We start from the raw sequence: 8,236 nt of genomic DNA, 5'->3' as shown, positions 1-8,236 counted from the left end.
GGTACTTGCCCTTCCCCCAGAAAAGCGGGACTTGCCACTAAGGGTGAAGGAGAAGGGGTTGGGGGTTTCTTTCCCCCCAGAAAGGCGAAGAAGGGGTAGAGACATGGAGAGAAGGGGTTGGGGTACTTGCTTCTTCCCCAGAAAAGCAGGACTTGCTGCTAAGGGTTAAGGACCAAGGCAGGCGTCCCTGCGTGGTCTGACACCTCTGAAACGTGGATGAATAATCAGAGAGGTGTCCCTGCAATGATTAAACACTAAGGGAAGGCTGCCTTCCCTAGTCCATGACCGGCGCCGGAGTTTTGGGTCCACGGATAAAACGTGTCTCCTTTGTCTCTACCAGAAAATGAAAGGAATTGAAATTAAGAGAAAGGAGAGATTGAAATGTGGTGCCAAGATTGAAAGGAGAAAGTGGTTGAAGGATAGTGAGGGAGGTTGGAGAAGAGAGTAAAAATGAGGCCGCTTACTGGATTTGAAATTGGTGAGATGTTTCTTGGGCTGGTTGGTCTGAGGACCTGAGGTTGTAGGTGGATCTTTCTCATGGAGCAAAGAGAAGGAGGACAGGGGATTGATCTCCCAAGGGAGGTTCCCCGATCTGAGTCACAGCACCAAATTTCATGCACGTCCGTGTGAAGAGACCACCAAACAGGCTTTGTGTGAGCAACATGGCTGTTTATTTCACCCGAGTGCAGGTGAGCTGAGTCCGAAAAGAGAGTCAGAGAAGGGAGATAGGGGTGGGGCCGTTTTATAAGATTTGGGCAGGTAAACGAAAATTACAGTCAAAGGGGGTTTGTTCTCTGGTGGGCAGGAGTGGGGGTCGCAAGGTGCTCAGTGGGGGAGCTTTTTGAGCCAGGATGAGCCAGGAAAAAGACTTTCACAAGGTAATGTCATCACTTAAGGCAGGGACCGGCCATTTACACTTCTTTTTTGGTGGAATGTCAACAGTTAAGGCGGGGCAGGGCATTTTCACTTCTTTTGTGATTCTTCAGTTACTTCAGGCCATCTGGGCATATACCTGCAAGTCAGAGGGGATGCGATGGCTTGGCTTGGACTCAGAGACCTGACAATAAGTATAGTTTATATCTTTAAAATTAATTATTTTATTATTATTACAATCAACTAACATACGTAGACAGTTAGTACATCATGGCTAATATCACAGTACTCTGCTATGTGAGCTCTTTCACCTATAACTTCACAATGATATCACCATTAAAAACAAGGTGGACTGAATGTGCAATTGTGTGTGTATGTGTGTGTGTGTCTTGTGTAGTGTTTATATGTATTTGACCCGAGATCACTATTGCTTTATGGATTTCATAAAACAAGTGCAAATGTTGTAATTTTTTGTTCTTAACAGTGACAATGTAAGGTACATACATTCTTTCCCCCAGGAATATTCCATTCTTGGCATATTTTTATGACTTTTTTTTGTAATTTGCCTCTAAGCTTAGATAATAAATGACACAGAAATTTAGCCTCTTTATTTTGAATCCACATCTCATTCTTTATCTACACCTATAATACCAGTGAGCTCACCTAGTTATTCCATAATCAACATCAGTAAAATTTCAGTCTTTTACAGAATCACACTCACCCTCAATTGAATACACCTTGCCCTTTATGAAGTTACTTATGATGCTTTGAAGAATATTTTGGGAATGTGAAACTTTATGCAACTTTTGATTAGAAAGGAAGCCTCTCATAGAAGCTAAGAATACAAACCAGGGGGTCAGACAGACTTGAGTACTAGTCCCAGCTGCACCCTCAGACCAGTCAATAACTTCTGTGGCCCTCGGTTTCCTCATTTAAGATATGGAGATATTCCCAAGTTATAATGTTCTTATGAGAATTAAATGACCTTATCCCTTTACATAGGTCCCACTGAACTTAGGATGCAATAAGCCTTGAATACATTGCAGCACCTCTTTCTCATGCATATGCTAGATGGCATGAAAACACTGGCACAGGCATTACCTGAATGCCTTCCTCTCTCAGACACCACATAAGAATTTTGTCCTTGATAGATCTATTCCTGTGCTTTTGTGATTGAACAAGAGGAGAAAAAGAAAACAGAAGCTCATAAAGAAGGAGATGGAGTGAAGAGGGCTGATAAGATTCTGGGGGTGAGGGTGGTGTTGAGAGAAACCCAAGACAAACAGCTGTGAAGGGCAATAGGTTTGAAAGAAGGAAAAGGGGAGAGTACAACAGTACTAATGAGGACATGTGTACATTGTGTGGAGTTTATGAAATGTATTTATATATTATTTTAAAAAAATACTTTGTTGCTCCAAGTCTTTGCTATTGTGAGTAGTGCCTCAATAAACATACGTGTGCATGTGTCTTTATAGCAGCATGATTTATATTCCTTTGGGTATATACCCAGTAGTGGGATGGCTGGGTCAAATGGTATTTCTAGTTCTAGATCCCTGAGGAATTGCCACACTGTCTTCCACAATGGTTGAAGTAGTTTACAGTCCCACCAACAGAGTAAAAGTGTTCCTATTTCTCCACATCCTCTCCAGCACCATATGTAACAAACGTGCACATTATGCACATGTACCCTAGAACTTAAAGTATAATAAAAAAAATTGAAAAATACTTTTGTTGTATCCTTTGATCAACATCTCCCTATCTACTGCCCCCAACCCCCCACACAGCCAGAACCACCATTCTACTCCTTGCTTCTATGTATTCAACATTTTTTAGATTCCACATAAGTGATATCATGTGGTATTTGTATTTCTGTGCCTGGCTTGTTTCACTTAACACAGTGTCCTGCAGGTTCATCTGTGTTGTCACAAAGGAACGGATTTCCTTCTTTTGTTAAAGCTGGAAAGTACTCCATTGTGTATAGACACTACATTTTTCTTTCTCCATTCGTTCTTTGATGGACATGTAGACTGATTCCATATCTTGTCTGCTGGGAATAATGCTGCAAGAACATGGGACTGCAGATGAGATTTTTCTTGTTTGAAAAGCAGTATTATGATGCTCATATAATATTTTAAGAACACCAGAGCATAAAATTGAGAGAACTCTGAAAAAACAAAAAGGCTTTTTGAAAATGTTTCTCTTCTGAAAAGGATAAAATACAAAAATGGAGTGAGCAGTGAGCATATAAATTATTTTTGGACTAGGTTTCAGAGGCAAATGGCAAGTATAAGCCAAGATGCAGAAAGAAAAAAGGAAAATAAAATTATTTGAAATAGGTTAAAGAAATGTTTCACTTACATCATGGCTAGAGGTAGACAGGTGTTTTTCAGGCCTCAATTTTACATGATTTAAAGTACCATCTTTAAGAAAAAAGAATCAAAGTTAGGAAAAACAAACAAAACAGAATATTTACTGTGAATGAGAAAAAAGTCACAATAAACTAAAACATGAGAAATGTCATAATTATAAAATATCTTTATGGCCGGGTATGATGGCTCATGCCTGTAATCCCAGTACTTTGGGAGACAGAGGTGGGCAGATTGCATGAGCTCAGGAGTTTAAGACCAACACGGGCAACATGGTGAAACCCCACCTCTACAAAAATTACAAATATTAGCCAAGCCTGGTGGTGCACCTGTAGCCCCAGCTACTTGGGGGGCTGAGGCAGAAGGATCGTGCCACTGCACTCCAACCTGGGTGACAAAGTCTCAAAAAAATAAAATAAAGTTACAATATATTTTCCCATATATTTTGGCTTGATACTATTGATCACTGTTTTAAATGAAAGAAAATTATATCATAATTTTTAAAGATAGAAGAAAAAGGTCTAGCATGGTAGATTAAATTTGTTTAATTGATATCTGTGATTCATAAAACCTGCAACTTCAGATATATAGATATTTGCTGTTGGTTCTAATTTTGCAAGTTTATGTTCTACAAATGAATGAGTTATGGTAAATTTTGTTTTGGGAAATTCCCATTAACAATGGGAAAAAGAGGAGATTTTATATATAATTATGTAGGCTTCATTATCAAGTATATTACTAACAGGAAATGTCATTGTGCATGGGTATTGACCAAAACGAAAAAAATCCTACACTTAAATTATTTTCATATTTGATTAGAAGAATTGTCCACAGACAGCTTTGTGACTTCATTCATGTCAAATTGTGTTTCTCCTCTAGTGCTAACTTCTCCTTAGCTAGATACTGTATATATGCGCCCATGGACACTCTAACACTACCAAAGTGCAAAGGGTCTTGGGAGGAAGGAGAAGTGGTTCTCTTAAACAATTGTTGTTGTATGCTCAATTTTGTTTCTCCCTGATCAGGACCATGGAAGAGACTCCTACAAGTAAGAGGCCTTGAAATTTAGAGTTTTGATACCTTAGGGACATGTCCACTCCAGAATGTAAATCTGGAATTTTAGAAGGCAATGAAAAATAACTATTATTTTTAGAAATGCAGTTCCTAAACTAGCTCTAAGGCACCCTAGACACCACAGTAAACTCACAAGGGTGCTGCCAAATAGTTTAAACTTTCTTTGGCCCTAGAAATACAATGAAAAAATTCCCGAGATATTAAAATCATTATGAACTGAGGAAGTTAGAGATATTTCTTTTTCTGAGACAGTGTAGAGGGGCTTGATTGGTAGTTGAAGACCCTGGTGTTGGTAGATGTGTTTTGGGTGAGCTTTGCAGTTTGCTGTTGCCATTTTGGAGGTTCATGCCTGTCCACACTTTCCACTTCAACTGGATGCTGTGTTACAGTGGATTAAAGTACATTAAAGGTGATCTCATCTGAAATGAATCATCTTCAGCTGGGCCAGTTGCTCATGACCAGATAACTGAGAAAAATAGGAAGATCACTGAGGATGTCAAGCACCTGTCCAGAGTTTGCAAAAATGTTCATTAGCATTGCTCATGGCTGTAATGGCTTATCTAGATTTTCATCTATATACGTGCTGAGTAGGTGATCTCTTAGAATAATGAAATTATTATTTCACCTTGGGAAGACTATTTCCAATGTTATGGTCATAAGGCCTAATGACTCTAATGTCAGGCTACCAAAGATCCTGGAACCATTGCTGGTCTCAATGTACTTAGAATTATCAATGAGCCAACTGCTGCTTCTATTGCTTATGGCACAGACAAAAAGTTTGGAGCTGAAAGACATGTGCTCATCTATGACTTAAGAGATGAAATTTTTGATGTGTCTGTCCTTACTCTTGAGGATGAAATCTTTGAGATCAAATCTACAGCTGGAGACACCCACTTAGGTGAAGAAGATTTTGACAACCAAATGATCAACCATTTTATTGCTGAGTTCAAATACAAGCATAAGGACAGTAGTGAGAACAACAGGGCTGTCTGACGCTTCTGTACTGCTTGTGATGGGCTAATTGCACTCTCCCTTCCAGCACCCAGGCCAGTAGTGAGATTAATTCTCTCCGTGAAGGAACAGATATTTATACCTCCATTACCCACGCCCAATTTGAAGAACTGAATGCTGTCCTGTTCCGTGGCACCCAGGACCCCATAGATATAGCCCTTCAGGACACCAAACTAGACAAGTTGCAGATCCATGTTATTGTCCTGGTAGGTGGTTCTATCTCTATCTCCTAGATCCAAAAGCTCCCTCAATAATTATTTAGTGGAAAATAACTGAGCAAGAGCGTTGACCCTGATAAAGCTGTTGCTTATGGTGCAGCAGTCCAGGCAGCCATCCTATCTTAAGACAAATCTTAAACTGTTCAAGATTTGCTACTTTTGGATTCACTTCTCTTCTCTTTGGTAATGATGCTGCTGTGGAGTCATGACTGTTCCCATGAAATGCAGTACACTTTTCTTACCAAGCAGACCCAGACCTTCACTACCTACCCTGACAACCAACCTGATGTCCTCATTCAAGTTTATGAAGGTGAGAGTGCCATAACCAAGGATAACAATTTGCTTGTTATCCAGGGCAAGTTTGAGCTCACAGGCATACTTCCTGCTCCCTTTGCTGTTCCTCAAATTAAAGTCACTTGTGATATTGATGTCAATAGCAGCCTCAATATCTCTGCTGTAGGTAAGAGTACAGAAAAAGAGAACAAAATTATCATCACTAATGACCAGGGGCATTTGAGCAAGGAAGACATTGAGAATATGGTCCAGGAAGCTGAGTACAAAGCTGAAGATGAGAAGCAGAAGAACAAGGTGGCATCAAAGAATTCATTTGACTCTTATGCATTCAACATGAAAGCAACTGAGAAACTTCAAGGCAAGATCAACAATAAGGATAAACAGAAGATACATGACAAGTGTAATAAAATCATCAACTGACTTGATAAGAATCAGACTATAATGAAGGAAGAATTTGAACATCAGCAGAAAGAGCTAGTTTGCAGTCCATCATTATCAAGCTGTACCAGGGTGCAGGGACATACTAGGAGGAATTATCAAGCTACACTAGGGTGCAGGGACATGCTGGGAGGAATGCCTGAGGGCTTCCCTGGTGGAAGAGCTCCTTTCTCTGGTAGTGCTTCCTTAAGGCCCATCATTGAAGAGGTTGATTAAGCCAACTCAAATATAGATGTAACATTGTTCCACACAGTAAAATGTTGAGGGACCCAAATTTGTAGCAAACTATGTGGCAGTTTTAAAGTTGAGCTGCTGGAGAAAATTAATGGGCATTCTGTATACTTGAACATGTGTGCAGGGAAAGGAGTAGAATACAGTGCACTACATGACCAATGTATTACAAGTAGAAAATGCATTATCTAAAATAAAACTGTATTTGGAAATCTCCCCAAAAGACTTAGAAATTCGTATGCAATCAAGATATAAAATTACACATACCTTTGTAGCTGTACATAAAAGAAAGGCTAGAATAAGGATATCAGTAAGTAATTAGCAGTTGTGTTTGAATGGTGAGAATATGGGTAATATATAGCCACTTCTTTTTCATTTCTTATTTTTCCAAATTGTTAATCTGTTTTACCTTATAAAGAAACCAGAAAAAGAGGAAGAAAGGAAAGAAAAAGTGCATAATTTTCAGAATTCTGGTGGTGGAGATAGTATTATTGTAGAACCCAAGCAAAGTTTGCAGAAACAGACAAGTATAAGAGGTCAGATATAAATAAGAAAGCAGGAATTAAAAGAAGAAAGATTTGGAGAAGTTGGAAATCTTTCCAAATTGACTATTGAATTAAGGCCACTAAATCAGGGCTATTTGCCCCAAAGTATAATTCCTGTCTATTTAGAAACCGTATCAGGACCCGAATGGGCCAGTGCCTAAGCTGGAGTGTGGCTGCACTGTTTTGCAGAAGAGTAAAATTATGTTAAGAAAGTGAGTATTTTGAGTATTGTGACAGAGGATACATGATTGAACCTTAAAGTCTGAACTACAGAGGACAAAGGTGACCAAAATGCAGGAATAAGTCAGTACAAAGAGATCATCTCTTCTGGAAAATTATATGTAAGCATATACTGGGATCTCTGACAAAATGCCAAAAAGACTTAATTTGGGGTCATAGACTGTAATTTTACAAATGACATCTAAAACTTGCTTCCTTCAGGATTTTTCTCTGATAATACCTTTAAAAAATCTTTTTAACTCATCAGTTAATTCCTTATCTTTCTTTTACATTGCGTATGCAGTTTGATTTTTCTCTTAATTTATTGTTATCTGAATCCTCCATATAACTGTCCAAATCTTGCTTCCCCATCCCCACTTGAGCAGGAACTGCTGCCTAACACCTCTGTTACCCTATATTTGCAGCCCTGTCTTTCTTCAGTCCAGTCTTTCCAGAAATTAGGGTCTGCCTTTGAATACATATCTAGTGGCTGGACAATGACCACCTCCCAGCAGATGTCCCTGATCTTGCCTGCCTGCTTGAATTTTGTTCTGGCCTTCTCCTCAATCCCCACCTACTGCCCACCTGTTTACCTAAACTATTATTGTTCCTGTTGTGGCCCTTCTCAGTCATCCATCTTTCCCTGTAAAGACTTTCATGCTGACTGGTCCCAAATTGTCCCAAACCAAGTTCTGTCACACCCCTTAGCATGTGAGGGCTGCAGAGAAGCTACATTACAAATCCCAACTATAGCCTGAAATCTAAATAATGCAGCAGGCAGCATGATACAGTGAGTATGGCATGAAAAATCTCTACTTCATTTCAGGTCCCAACCTAGACATCTCCCCTTCCAAAGGGCCCCTATAACTTTCTCCATTGAGTTAGGTGCCTCACCTAAATATTCTTATGCTAGTTAGTGCTGATGTTGATCCTAGTTCCTTATCATATAATTGTGTAATCTATTTGT

General features: G+C 39.4%; 1 pseudogene; it reads left to right on the top strand.

Moving 5' to 3' along the window:
- Positions 1-1,791: 1,791 nt before the first annotated feature.
- Positions 1,792-6,490, top strand: LOC101056771 (heat shock cognate 71 kDa protein-like; annotated as a pseudogene).
- Positions 6,491-8,236: the final 1,746 nt, after the last annotated feature.

This window comes from Pan troglodytes, chromosome 13 (assembly GCF_028858775.2).
Source record: "Pan troglodytes isolate AG18354 chromosome 13, NHGRI_mPanTro3-v2.0_pri, whole genome shotgun sequence".
Lineage (NCBI taxonomy): Eukaryota > Metazoa > Chordata > Mammalia > Primates > Hominidae > Pan > Pan troglodytes.
The sequence above is the reverse complement of the archived record's forward strand: the minus strand, read 5'-3'. Positions and strand labels throughout refer to the sequence as shown.